Here is a 15,389-nt window from a genome sequence, read left to right as displayed (position 1 = left end):
AGGCATAGTGGCCATGAGACGCTTAGGCCAAGCAAAGTAGTACATGCTTTTAATCTCAGGAGACTGAGGCAAGCAGTTCTCTGAGTTCAAAGTTAGCCTAAGACAAAGTGAGTTCCACATGCAAGTGTGATAGTATATACCTTTAATCTGAGTCACACCTTCTGTTGGTGGCCTACATAAGGACATTTAAAGGAGGAAGACACTCTGCTTGTACTTACTTGCCAGCACATCTGGTGGTACCCACCTTTGCAGAATTCCAGCCTATACAGAAGATCAGCTGAAATAACCAGCCACATGAGACTGGGCTATACTTTTGGACTATGCTTTTGGACTTCCCATTCATGTCTGCCCATTGCTGGGTTAGTTGGACCACAGACTATAAATAGATTACTTATAAAATTATTTCATTTTACTTAAAATATCTGGAAAAATATAGTCTGGTAGGGCATGCCTTTTAATCATTGCCCTTCTAAGTCAGAAGCAGAAGACTGGGAGACATAATACTAGCCTGGACTACATGAGAAGAACACAACTCATAAACCGATATAGCTCAAATGGTATTTTGCTTGCCTAACATAAACAAGGTCTCCATTTTATTCTAAGTACCATATAAGAAAATATTTAGAAAATATAGGTATACAGAAAATATATGTTCATTTTCCTATTTTTTCTAAATTATAAATATAACTACTAGTGCAATATTTAATTATCTATGACTTATACATTGTCTGACAATGATTATTTTCAAACCTACTTACCTGAAAATTTTATGAGTTAATTTTTCTTTATAGGTGCATGATATTGTGTAGAAGTAGGATATTTTCCTTATCCATTTATCTCTTTATGAACATTTCCAACAAAAATTGTGAATGTAACAGGAATACTCATGGAGAAGAATATATTACTATAGCAAGAAACAACCACTTAAAAGATGTCCAGGTATAAATGGACCATGTGATAAATTTCACAATTTCATTCTAGCTTTTCAAAGCACCTACAAAGTGACTCCCAGTAGCTACATCGGTTTCCATACATACTCATATATCACCAACATACTCATGCCAGCATTTGTTGGAATTCATTTTTGAATCATAAAAATTTGGAATACAGAAAGATAAGTCTCAAAGCAGTTTTACTTTGTATCTTACTGATAACTGAGAATACTGAACACTTAAAAATGTTTTTCATCAATAATTTTCAGATTCTTTTGAGGAACATCTCATTAATTATTACATAACAATATTTTAAATGGCAACTCTATGGAAGAAAGAAAGATTTTTTTTCAATTCAGTTGGATGTATCTTCACTCAATTTGTTGTGTCTTTTACTACAAAAATATTTCAGTTTCATGGGGCCCCATTTATAAACCTGTGTTCTAATTCTTGTACTATAAGACCCAGTTCAGAAAGTCCTTGTATGCCTTACTTATCCTGCTAAGATTTGGGGCCTTAGGTTGTATGTTGTGATTATTATCCTATTTAGAGTTGTGTTTACACAGACTTAACAATTGTCATTCACTCTCATCCTTCTAAATCGACTTGTCAGTGAATGCATACCATGTGTGTTCTTTTGTGATTGGGTTCCTTCACTCAGGATGATATTTCCTAGTTCCATCCATTTGCCTATGAATTTCATGAAGTCATTGTACCACATTCTCCATATCCATGGGTTCTTTCCACCTTCTGGCTATTATAAATAAGATTGCTATGAACATAGTGGAGCATGTGTCCTTGTTATATGTTGGAGCATCCTTTGGGTATATGCCCAGTAGTGGTACAGCTGGGTCCTCAGGTAGTACAATGTACAATTCTCTGAGGAACCTCCAGACTGATTTCCAGAGTGGTTGTACCAGCTTGCACTCCCACCAACAGTAGAGGAATATTCTCTCCATATCTTCACAAGCATCTGCTGTCATCTAAGGTTTTGATCTTAGCCATTCTGACTGCTGTGAGGTGGAATCTCAGGGTTGTTTTGGTTTGCATTTCGCTGATAACTCAGGATGGTGAACATTTCTTTAGGTACTTCTCAGTCATTTGCTATTTCTCAGCTGAGAAATCTTGTTTTTAGTTCTGAACCCCATTTTAATATGGTTCTTCGTTTCTCTAGAGTCTAACTTCTTGAATTCTTTGTAGATATTGGATATTAGCCCTCTTTCAGAGGTAGGATTGGTAAAGATTTTTTCCGAATTTATTGATTGCTGTTTTGTCCTAATGACAGTGTCCTTTGCCTTACTGAAGCTTTGCAATTTTATGAGGTCCTATTTGTAGATTCTTGATCTTAAGCATAAGCCATTGGTGTTTTGTTTAGGAATTTTCCCCAGTGACCATATGTTTGAGGCTCTTCCCCACTTTTCCTTCTATTAGTTAGTGAATCTGGTTTTATGTGGTGGTTCTTGATCCACTTGGACTTGATCTTTGTACAGGGCAATAAATCAATCAATTTCCATTCTTCTACGTGCTGACCTCCAGTTGAGCCAGCACCATTTGTTGAAAATGCTATTTTTCCCTAATGAATGGTTTTAGCTCCTTGTCAAAGATCAAGTGACCATAGGTCTGTGGGTCTTCAATTCTATTCCACTGATCTACCTGCCTGTCTCTGTACTAATTCCATACATTTTTTATCACTATTGCTCTGTAATACTGCTTGAGATTCCCCCAGAGGTTCTTTTATCATTGAGTATAGTTTTAGCTATCCTGTTTTTTATTCCAAATGAATTTGCAAATTGTTCTTTGTAACTCTATGAAGAATTGAGTTGGAATTTTGATGGGGATTGCATTGAATTTGTTGATCGCTTTGGGCAAGATGTCCATTTTTACATTATCAATCCTGCCAATCCATGAGCATGGTAAAATTTTCTATCTTCTGAGATCTTCGTCAATTTCTTCAGAGACTTGAATTTCTTTTCATACATATCTTTCATTGCTTGTTTAGAATTACACTGAAGTATTTTATGCTATTTGTAACTATTGTGATTGGTGTCATTTCCCTAATTTGTTTCTCGGACTGTTTATCATTTGAGTAGAGGAAGACTACTGATTTGCTTGAGTTAAGTTTTACATCCAGTCCCTTTGCTGAAGTTGCTTATCAGACTTAGTAATTCTCTGGTGGAACTTTTGGGGTCACTTAAGTATACTATCATATCATCTGCAAATAGTAATAGTTTAACTTCTTCCTTTCCAATTTGTATCACTTTGACTTCTATTTTTTGTTTGATTCCTCTAGTTAAGACTTTGAGTACTATGTTGAATAAGTAGTGAGAGAGTGGGTTGCCTTGTCTAGCCCCTGGTTTTAGTGGGATCTTCTAATAGTATCACTTTCTGTGGACCAAACATTCAAATGCATGAGTATATGGAGGCCAAACATATTCAAACCCCTATAGTATATCATTAATATCACGGATTCTATTTGAAACAAGGACACAGAATGAGAAAATACAGAAAGAATAGTAGTGCTCAGAAAAGTGGTCACTAATGAGCTTCAGCCATATGCTAAAGAAATTAGCTAGCAGTGTAACACTGAGAAGAAAGTAAGGCAGAAACTCTACTGAAGGAAAGAGTATTAGTATGTATGTCATACAGTATAATGAGATTTTAGAATGAAATTCTAAATATATTTTTCCAGAAGAATGGAATTGGTCTTCTAAATTTTTTCTCTTAAATAAACACATATGCCTTAGTTCATTATATGTGTATATATATATATATATATATATATATATATATATATATATTGTATAAGCCACCATAAATGTTCTATCATCTCGCCTTGCTAGCCTCATAGGTGTATAAAATAAACAGTAAACAATACACCTTGTCTTGAATGGTTTGACTCTGTAACTCAAGTGTTCAATGATCTACTTAGTAGTATGTAAAGTTTAATGAATAGTACGTCAATTAAATTTTATTTTCATAATAATTTGTTTTAAATTAAGCAACCTTTGTGTTTTGGCAATTGAAAACTGAAAACTTTTTGCTAATATAAAAAAAAACAAAAGTAACATATAATTCTAATAATTTGATAGACCAATATTCTAATTTCTTTATAATATTTAGTCTTAAACCTATAGATATCTGGCAATAATTTGTTAATTTTGTAAATTAATCCAGTGATTTTTTTAATCCAGTGTTTTTCATGTATTGTTGCATGTAAAAATTTTAGAACATATTCTTGGAGATTCTAAGAAAAGTGTTTTGAATTGCATAGTGAACTTTTATTTTCTAATATTGACTTTGTCCTCAAAATTTAATTGTAAATGCCCAGTTTTCATCATACCTAAGTAGATACACATATTTCTGAATATGTAAATAGAGACACATATTTCTAAGCTGGCAGTGATGGCTTTATTCATTAAAAGGCAGTTGTTAGAGTGCTCTGGCCCACTGATTTTAGTACTTCACTTATGGATGTGTCTTTTGTCCTGTATAATAAAGTTGTTGGTTAAACTGTCACTTTAATCAGCAAGCCTGTATTATGGTACGTGCCCAGTGAAAACTCAGTTATGAAGTATATTTTCTTTATATTTTTGTATAGAAAATAAAACTAAAACATTTTATAATTCTTTTTCCCAAAACATCAATTTGTAGCAACATGGTTATGATATACAAAATGAAAAGAGAACCAAAAATGAACCAATGTATTTCTAAGCTTAAAGGTTTTCCTTTGACTAGCTGTAAGATCTCAGAATAATAAAAGATACATATGATTTAGTGTCGCGTGCCCAACGTCTCGCCAGCAAGAACGACGCGCGGACACCAGGTTCCTTCTGCAGCAAAGCGTTTATTGCATCTTAAAGAGGAAGAGAGAGAGCCACAGAATGGTGCTGCTTATATACACCCTAATGTGGCGTGTCCACGCCTGATTGTTCGCTTACCCATGATCTCATTGGCATGCCCTGGGGTGGGCAAAGACTTGGCGCAAACACACTCTTGCACATGCGCACACAGCTAGTTTCCTGAAAGGAAGTCGGGCTGGCGCAGCGGAAGCCAGCTCCTTCTTGTAATGACGAATGTTATCACAGCTTTCCACAATTTAGAATATTTGCCACTGATATCAAGGGAAGAAAATAGTTTAGATTTTCTTCTACATCAATATGAAACTTTAAGTTTCTAAGTGGATGGTGACTATTTAATCTATGTTTTCTTCATGTTGGTCCAACCACATCTTTGTAAACACTGTTAATGTATTTATTCTGGGAAGTATTCACAACTTTCAGTGGTTTGGCTGTTCAGATAGATGATTTAATTGTTGTGAATTTTAATCCAGCTTCATGACTACTCTGCCTGGAACACAAATAGTCTTTCATACACAACTTTAACTCCAAGTTACGATGATAAATTTAGTTTGTGGAGGGAAGAAGCCATGTTTGGAAGATGTTGTAAAATTAAAAATAAAAGAGTAACATTGGTCTTTTACCCGCTAGGTCCTGCACCTCAGTGCCCCAAGATATCTGCTAGATATCTTGGCAGAAACACAGCCCAGCCCCACACTTTCCTACATTCAAACCCTCACATAAAAGAACACACAACACAGTAATCTTAGATCCAATTGGTAAGATATAATTGCCCACTTAAACATACAAAAGCCCAGTACCATCAATCCCTTGCACCTTTTATTTGCCAGGTCTCCAGCTTCTCCTTCTCCCACGACGACTCCTCGCTTCTCCCCTCTCTCTATCTCCTGTCTCCTCTAACTTTTCTCCCAACTCATACTCTCTCAGTTCCCCATTGTGTCTTTTAACAGTCCCTTTCCCACTTTTTTCATTACTCACTCTCCCAACTATATCAACTGTTCCATGCTTTCCCGCCCTGCTCAGGTTCTACTGGCTCAACTGTCGCCAACTGTCTTCTCTAACTCTATTCTCTGAATCTAATCCCCCTCTCACTCTTGCCTTTATTTTACAAATTCAGAGAGAACTCCAAGGCAAACCACAACAGGAAGAGAGCTATCTAATTGAGAGGCAAAGGGACAAATATGAGAAAAACTTGATAGACTGTATCAGACAAAGGATAAACCCCACTTTCAAGAGAACAGCCAAGGAAAGAATCTATTTAATACCAGTGCAGATAACAAAATCAGTCAATTCTGTGCAGCCTGTTGAGTAAGGTCAGTCAGTCAGCACAGGAAGCAGTGCAATGGAGTTGATATCAGCTCTGCAGCAAAGCGCAGCAGAGGCATTTGAAGCTGGAGACAAAGAAGGGGCCCAAAGATTAGAACAAATCAACAGAGTTAGTTTCAGGTCAAGCAGAGCAATTCAGTGAGAACCCGAAAGAAGCCAGATTGAAACAATCAGATTGGAGAGGAGTTTGAGTCTGAAAATCTGACTTGAAATAGCCAGCCACAGTTTAAAAAGAACTAGCAAACGTGAGCTTACTCAACAATAAGCCTCCAAGACAACACTTACATCGGGTGGATAAAAGTTGACTTTTCATATAATAGCCTCTTTTGAATCAGGCAAAAGAATGAAACCAATTAGCACAAGTTTACTTTTCTAAAATCCACACAAGGATAAAACTTACTCATGGCAAATGCAGCAAGACCTTCCTTAGAACAGAGGCTCAGGATTTAGTAAGCTTATAAAACTCAGTTATAAAACATTTACATGGGTTTGGCTGATATGATGTCAAAACAAAGAAAGTCACATGCAAAAGATGATAATTTTATATTTTCATTTAAAATATATTTTTTCAAAAATATATTCTGATCATTTTTTTCCCTCTCATATCTTCCCAGTAACTTCATACCACCCAAACTACCAACGCACCCAACTCCATACTTTCTTTTTCTTATTAGGAAGAAAACAGGATGATAGAAAAAAATCAGGCCAGAATAAAATGGGCACAACATACAAAACCCATACAAACACAGATTTAGACATAATAATAATAACACAAAAGACCTATGAGAAAAAAAAACATCCAAACAAAGCTTTATGAAACAAAACATTTGTGTTGCCATCTAATGATGGTAATGGAGCTTGTCCTTAAATGTTATTGGTATATGCAATGGTACTCTCTTAGAATAGATGAATTTTTCTTTGTAAGTGGATAATGATTGCAGGTAGCTTCTGTACTTAGGATGGAAGCTTATTTCTACTCCACCCCCCCAAAACCAGAAACCAGTTTGTCGCGGACTTGTACAATACCTATATATGGTGCCACAATTTCTATGAATCCATATGTGTATCTATTATGTCTAAATTATACTTTTTCCTTTGTCTTAGATTTCCCACTTGTTCTTTGAATTTTTCTGCTTTCCCTTCCACATAGTTCCCTGAACTCTGAGTGGATGGTTTTGATGAAGACATATCAATGTGAACTGATTATTCCAAGGGCTCTCACTCTTAATTATAAGATTATCCAGTTATAAGTCTCTGTATTCATTCTTATCTTCTAAAGGCAGAAGGTTTTTTTGAGGATGGCTGATCAAGACACTGATTTATGAGTACAGCAGAATCTAGTTAGGATCCCTTCTGTTGCTACATTCTTATAGCAGAAAAAATAGTTTACTCATAATTCCCTAGCCTATCTAGTCTTATGTGTTTAGCTCCAAAAAAAGTGTCAAGAATACCTTTCTAATTGTGGAATCGGTTTTACCTTTGATCCATTAGTGTTTAGATACCTCTACTATTTTTGTATCTCTATTGTTCCAGTGTATGATATAGGTTGGTTAACATTGTAGACCAAAGGATTTATAACCATGGTAGTATTTAACTTTCCCCTTTGGTAGTGCAGAACATCTTCCAGAACAAGGAACAATAATCATAGGGTTCAAAGCTCTAGATAGTCAACTTCTTAACTTGTGTGTGTTAAAAATAAAAATAAATAGGTGTTTCTTGAAGAATAGGGAGCTACCAGTTTGTAGTTGATGAATAATTTATACTATTAATTTCTAGTATGTTAATAAAACTCCAATGTTACATTAGTGCTTTCATAATTCTGAAAAATATTAAGATTTAAAAACAATTTTGAGAAAGTACTATAACTGCTAAAGGAATTGCTAACTAAGGCATATTAATTACTTAATTGATATTTCGAAACCACTAAACATTTTAGTTATTTACAATAGTAGAAAAAATATTGGCACTCCAGTGGCAGGTAGCATGTGGTCCAGACACTGCCAGGATATGAAGGGACCCAATCAAGAGCTCCCTGCACACAAATCCCATGGGATGAAGAGCTAAACCTTCAGAGGGGCAGACATGCCTGGGAAGCCAGAAGAGACTACACTCTGCCCACATTTCTGACTTCAGAGGAAAACACTTAACACCATCTGGTTAAGTGTACCCAGGTGCACAGGGGCCACGGAAAAGCCTGCTTAGGCCCTCCTGGTTGGCACACTCATGGAGAGCTCAAAAACAGCTACCCAGGAGCCACTTTGGCCGTAGGACCACAGATAAGACCAACGTTTCTGCACCAAGCGACCTGCCTGGTGGAATCAGGACACACGCCCAAAGAAACAGCTGAAGACGAGTAGACAGGAAAGACTACACGCCCGAAAGTAGAACACTCTGTTCCGATAACTGGCTGAAAGAAAACGTGAAAATAGGTCTAAAGCACTCCTGACACACAGGTCTATAGGACAGTCTAGCCACTGTCAGAAATAGCACAACAAGGTAACACCAGAGACAACCTGATGGCGAGAGGCAAGTGCAGGAATCCAAGCAACAGAAACCAAGACTACATGGCATCATCAGAGCCCAATTCTCCCACCAAAGCAAACACTGAATATCCAAACACACAAGAAAAGCAAGATCTAGATTTAAAATCATATTTGATCATGATGCTGGAGGACTTCAAGGAAGACGTGAAGAACTCCCTTAGAGAAACACAGGAAAACATAAGTAATCAAGTAGGAGCTTATAGAGAGGAATCACAAAAATCCCTGAATGAATTCCAGGAAAACACAATCAAACAGGGGAAGGAATTAAAAATGGAAATAGGAGCAATAAAGAAAGAAAAAGGGAGACAACACTGTATATAGAAAACCAAAGGAAGAGACAAGGAGCTGTAACAAGCATCACCAACAGAATACAAGAGATAGAAGAGAGAATCTCAGGAGGAGAAGATTCCATAGAAATTATCAACACAACTGTCAAAGATAATGTAAAACAGAAAAAGCTACTGGTCCAAAACATACAGGAAATCCAGGACCCAATGAGAAGATTAAACCTAAGGATAATAGGTATAGAAGAGAGTGAAGACTCCCAGCTGAAAAGACCAGTAAGAAATCATAGAAAAAAACTTCCCTAACCTAAAAAAAGAATTGCCCATAAACATACAAGAAGCCTATAGAACTCCAAATAGATTGGACAGAAAAGAAACTCCTCCCATCACATAATAGTCAAAACACCAAATGAACAAAACCAAGAAAGCATATCAAAAGCAGTAAGAGAAAAAGATCAAATAACATATAAAAGCAGACCTATCAGGATCACACCAGACTTCTTGCCAGAGACTATGAAAGCCAGAAGATCCAGGACAGACTTCATACAAACCCTAAGAGAATGCAAATGCCAGTCCAGGTTACTTTATCCAGCAAAACTCTCAATTAACATAGATGGAGAAACCAAGATATTCCATGACAAAACCAAACTTACACACATCTTTCTACAAATCCAGCCCTACAAAGGATAATAAATGGTAAAGCCCAACATAAGGAGGCAAGCTACACCCTAGGGAAAGCAAGAAACTAATTGTCTTGGCAACAAAACAAAGAGAAGAAAAGCACAAAACCACAATCTCACATCCAAATATGAATATAACAGGAAGCAACAATCACTATTACTTAATATCTCTAACATCAATGGATTCAATGGCCTCAACTCCCCAATAAAAAGACATAGATTAACAAACTGGATACGCAACGAGGACCCTGCATTCTGCTGCCTACAGGAAACACACCTCAGAGACAAAGACAGACACTACCTCAGAGTGAAAGGCTGGAAAACAACTTTCCAAGCAAATGGTCAGAAGAAGCAAGCTGGAGTAGCCATTCTAATATCAAATAAAATCAATTTCCAACTAAAAGTCATCAAAAAAGATAAGGAAGGACACTTCATATTCATCAAAGGAAAAATCCACCAAGATGAACTCTCAATCCTAAATATCTATGCTCCAAATACAAGGGCACCTACATACATAAAAGAAACCTTAGTAAAGCTCAAAACACATATTGCACCTCACACAATAATAGTAGGAGGTTTCAACACACCAGTCTCATCAATGGACAGATCTTGGAAACAGAAATTAAACAGAGACATAGACAGACTAAGAGAAGTCATGAACCAAATGGACTTAACAGATATTTATAGAACATTCTATCCAAAAGCAAAAGGACATACCTTCTTCTCACTACCTCATGGTACTTTCTCCAAAATTCACCATATAACTTGTCATGAAACAGGCCTCAATAGATACAGAAAGATAGAAATAATCCCATGTGTCCTATCAGAGTACCATGGACTAAACCTTGTCTTCAACATCAATAAGGAAAGGATGCCCACATATACATGGAAGTTGAACAATGCTCTACTCAATAATAACCTGGTCAAGGAAGAAATAAAGAAAGAAATTAAAGACTTCTTAGAATTTAATGAAAATGAAGGTTTAACATACCCAAACTTATGGGACACAATGAAAACTGTGCTAAGAGGAAAACTCATAGGTCTGAGTGCCTGCAGAAAGAAACAGGAGAGAGCATATAATAGCAGCTTGATAGCACACCTAAAAGCTCTAGAACAAAAAGAAGCAAATACACCCAGGCAGAGTAGAAGGCAGGAAATAATCACACACAGAGCTGAAATCAACCAAGTAGAAACAAAAGGGACCATAGAAAGAATCAACAGAACCAAAAGCTGGTTCTTTGAAAAAATCAACAAGATAGAAAAACCCTTAGCCAGACTAACGAGAGGACACAGAGAGTGTGTACAAATTACCAAAATCAGAAAGGAAAAGGGAGACATAACTATAGAATCAGAGGAAATTCAAAAAAATCATCAGATTTTACTACCAAAGTCTATATTTAATAAACTTGAAAATCTGCAGGAAATGGACAATTTCCTAGACAGATACCAGTTACCGAAGTTAAATCAGGAACAGATAAAACATTTAAACAACCCCATAACTCCTAAAGAAATAGAAGCTGTCATTAAAGGTCTCCCAACCTAAAAGAGACCAGGTACAGATGGGTTCAGTGCAGAATTCTAACAGACCTTCATAGAAGACCTCATACCAATACTATCCAAACTATTCCACAAAATTGAAAGAGATGGAGTGCTACTGAATTCCTTCTATGAAGCAACAATTACTCTTATACCTAAACCACACAAAGAGCCAACAAAGAAAGAGAACTTCAGGCCAATTTCCCTTATGAATATCAATGCAAAAATACCAATGAAATTCTGATAAACTGAATCCAAGAGCACATCAAAACATTCATCCACCATGATCAAATAGGCTTCGTCCCAGGCATTCAGGAATGGTTTAATATACAAAAAACCATCAACATAAGCCATTATATAAACAAACTGAAAGTACAAAACAAAATGATCATTTCATTAGATGCTGAGAAAGCATTTTACAAAATTCAACACCCCTTCATGATGAAAGTCCTGGAAAGAATAGGAATTCAGGGCACATACATAAACATAGTAAAAGCTATATATCGCAAACCAGCAGCTAACCTTAATCTAAATGGAGAGAAACTAGAATCAATCCCACTAAAATCAGGGACTAGACAAGGCTGCCCACTCTCTCCCTACTTATTCAATATAGTTCTTGAAGTTCTAGCCAGAGCAATCAGACAACAAAAGGAGATCAAAGAGATAGAGATTGGAAAAGAAGAAGTCAAAATATCACTATTTTCATATGATATGATATGATAGTATATTTAAGTGATCACAAAAGCTCCACCAGATAATTTCTAAACCTGATAAACACCTTCAGCAAAGTGGCTGGGTATAAAATTAACTCAAATAAATCAGTAGCCTTCCTCTACACAAAAGAGAAACAAGCCAAGAAAGAAATTAGGGAAACGACACCCTTCATAATAGTTCCAAATAATATGATATATCACGGTGTGACTTTAACCAAGCAAGTGAAAGATATGTATGATAAGAACTTCAAGTCTCTGAAGAAAGAAATTAAAGATCTCAGAAGATGGAAAGATCTCCCATGCTAATGGATTGGCAAGATTAATATAGTAAAAATTGCTATTTTACCGAAAGCGATCTACAGACTCAATGCAATCCCCATAAAAATACCAATCCAATTCTTCAAAGAGTTAGACAGAACAATTTGCAAATTCATCTGGAATTGCAAAAACACCCAGGATAGCTAAAACTATCCTCAACGTTAAAAGAACTTCCAGGGGAATCACTATTCCTGAACTCAAGCAATATTACAGAGCAATAGTGATAAAAACTGCATGGTATTGGTACAGAGACAGACAGATAGACCAATGGAATAGAATTGAAGACCCAGAAATGAACCCACACACCTATGGTCACTTGATTTTTGACAAAGGAGCCAAAACCATCCAATGGAAAAAAGATAGCATTTTCAGCAAATGGTGCTGGTTCAACTGGAGGTCAACATGTAGAAGAATGCAGATCGATCCATGCTTATCACCCTATACAAAGCTTAAGTCCAAGTGGATCAAGGACCTCCACATCAAACCAGATACACTCAAACTAATAGAAGAAAAATGAGGGAAGCATCTGGAACACATGGGCACTGGAAAAAATTTCCTGAACAAAACACCAATGGCTTATGCTCTAAGATCAAGAATTGACAAATGGGATCTCATAAAACTTCAAAGCATCTGTACGGCAAAGGACACTGTTGCTAGGACAAAACGACAACCGACAGATTGGAAAAAGAACTTTTCCAATCCTACAACTGATAGAGGGCTTATATCCAAAATATAGAAAGAACTCAAGAAGTTTGACCGCAGGGAGATAAATGACTATATTAAAAAATGGGGTTCAAAACTAAACAAAGAATTCACAGCTGAGGAATGCTGAATGACTGAAAAACACCTAAAGAAATGTTCAACATCTTTAGTAATGAGGGAAATGCAAATAAAAACAACCCTGAGATTTCACCTCACAGCAGTCAGAATGGCTAAGATCAAAAACTCAGGTGACAGCAAATGCTGGGGAGAATGTGGAGAAAGAGGAACACTCCTCCATTGTTGGTGGGATTGCAGACTGGTACAACCATTCTAGAAATCAATCTGGAGTTTCCTCAGAAAATTGGACATTGAACTACCTGAGGACCCAGCTATACCTCTCTTGGGCATATACCCAAAAGATGCCCCAATATATAACAAAGATACTTGCTCCACTATGTTCGTAGCAGTCTTATTTATAATAGCCAGAAGCTGGAAAGAACCCAGATGCCCTTCAACAGAGGAATGGATACAGAAAATATGGCACATCTACACAATGGTATGTTACTCAGCTATCAAAACAAATGACTTTATGAAATTCATAGGCAAATGGAATGAACTAGAAAATATTATCCTGAGTGAGGTAGCCCAATCACAGAAACACACACATGGTATGCACTCATTGTTAAGTGGATATTAGCTCAAATGCTTGAATTACCCTAGATGCATAGAACACATGAAACTCAAGAAGGATGACCAAAATGTGAATGGTTCATTCCTTCTTTAAAATGGGAACAAGAATACCCTTGGGAGGGAATAGGGTGGCAAAGTTTAGGACGGAGGCGAAGGAACACCCATTCAGAGCCTGCCCCACATGTGGCCCATACATATACAGCCACCACACTATATAAGTTGGATGAAGCAAAGAAGTGCAGGCTGACAAGAACCAGATATAGAACTCTCCTGAGAGACACACCCAGAATACAACAAATACATAGGCGAATGCCATCATTAAACCACTAAACCGAGAACAGAACCCCCGTTGAAGGAATCTTAGGAAGGACTGAAAGAAATTGGAGGGCATTGAGACCCCATAGGAACAACAATGCCAACCAATCAGAGCTTCCAGGGACTAAGCCACTACTCAAAGACTATACATGGACGGACTCTGGGCTCCAAGTGCATATGTAGCAGTGAATAGCCTAGTAAGGGCACCAGTGGAAGGGGAAGCCCTTGGTCCTGTCAATACTGAACCCCCAGTGAATGTGATTGTTGGGGGTAGAGTGGTAATTGGGGGAGGATGGGGAGGGTATCACCTGTAGAGAAGGGGAAGAGGAGGGGTTAGGGGGATGTTGGCCTGGAAACCAGGTAGGGGAATAACAATCGAAGTGTAAATAAGAAATACTCAAGTTAATAACAATGAAAAAGTATTTCTAATATTTAAGTCTTTCTATCTCTGTAAGCTCTGATCTTGGTTCCATCTTGTTTCCTAACTGCAGTTCCCTGACTATGATCTGTCAAAGTCAGTGTACAATGAGTTGATAAGTAATTCAGATGTGAACTTGTATGAGTGAAAGTCATATGGGAAGATGTTATCATAAATACCTAGATGAAAAGATTCTGAAAATGATACATCATGACCAAAAGGCATAATATGAAATTTGCCTATTTCCAATGTAGGAAAGCAACATTGACTGTCTCAAAATCATTCATAGAACAAAAAGTGCCAGAAGAGTAAAGGAACTTCCTTTCTGAAGCTAGGACACTGTTTTCTTGACTGTGAGCTTCAGAACTTCAAAGTGTCAAGTCTTGAAATTTTATGTCTACAACATTGCACATTTTCTGGAATTGAGTCTCAAGTATTTTAAATGTAGGATTTTATACTTGAACACAGACCCATTACTGACTTTTTCAATTTCTCAGATTGTAAATTTCATCTGGAATAACTTCCAAGTCTCTACCCTTAAATAATCTAATCCCCTTAATAAATCCTGTCCTATAGTGTTATCCCCTCTTTTTACCTTTTCTCCTACATAATCCTCTACTGTTCTCAATTCTCCTTTCCTTTCTTTCTCCTCTTGTCCCTCTGTCTCTCTGTTCCCTTTTCACTTGCCGTTTGATACTGTCTCTGAAAATATTCTTTTCTCCTATTGGTTCTATTTCTTTGGAAAACCCTAACAGACATATTAATATAGTACAGTTGGTTTAAAATATAATGGGTCTACCTTATTATGATATATTTGGAAGAGGAAATCATTAGAAAATAGGAAACGTCATGTGTTACTAGGTTACTATGTCAACCATGATAAGAACCAGTCTATGTTGTTATAGACCCAGGTAAACAGGAAATGGAGACTTCAAAAGTGTCATGAAAAATAGGACTCCACAAAATGAAATAATTTCTATGGTTCATGTAGATGTCTGGATTTTCAATAGAATTTGACTCAAATGGGATACATCTTTATACAGATGAGGAGTAGTGATCAGAATACCACCCTACT

The sequence above is a fragment of the Rattus norvegicus genome, chromosome 13 (genome assembly GCF_036323735.1).
Source record: "Rattus norvegicus strain BN/NHsdMcwi chromosome 13, GRCr8, whole genome shotgun sequence".
Lineage (NCBI taxonomy): Eukaryota > Metazoa > Chordata > Mammalia > Rodentia > Muridae > Rattus > Rattus norvegicus.
Note: the sequence above shows the minus strand (reverse complement) of the source record.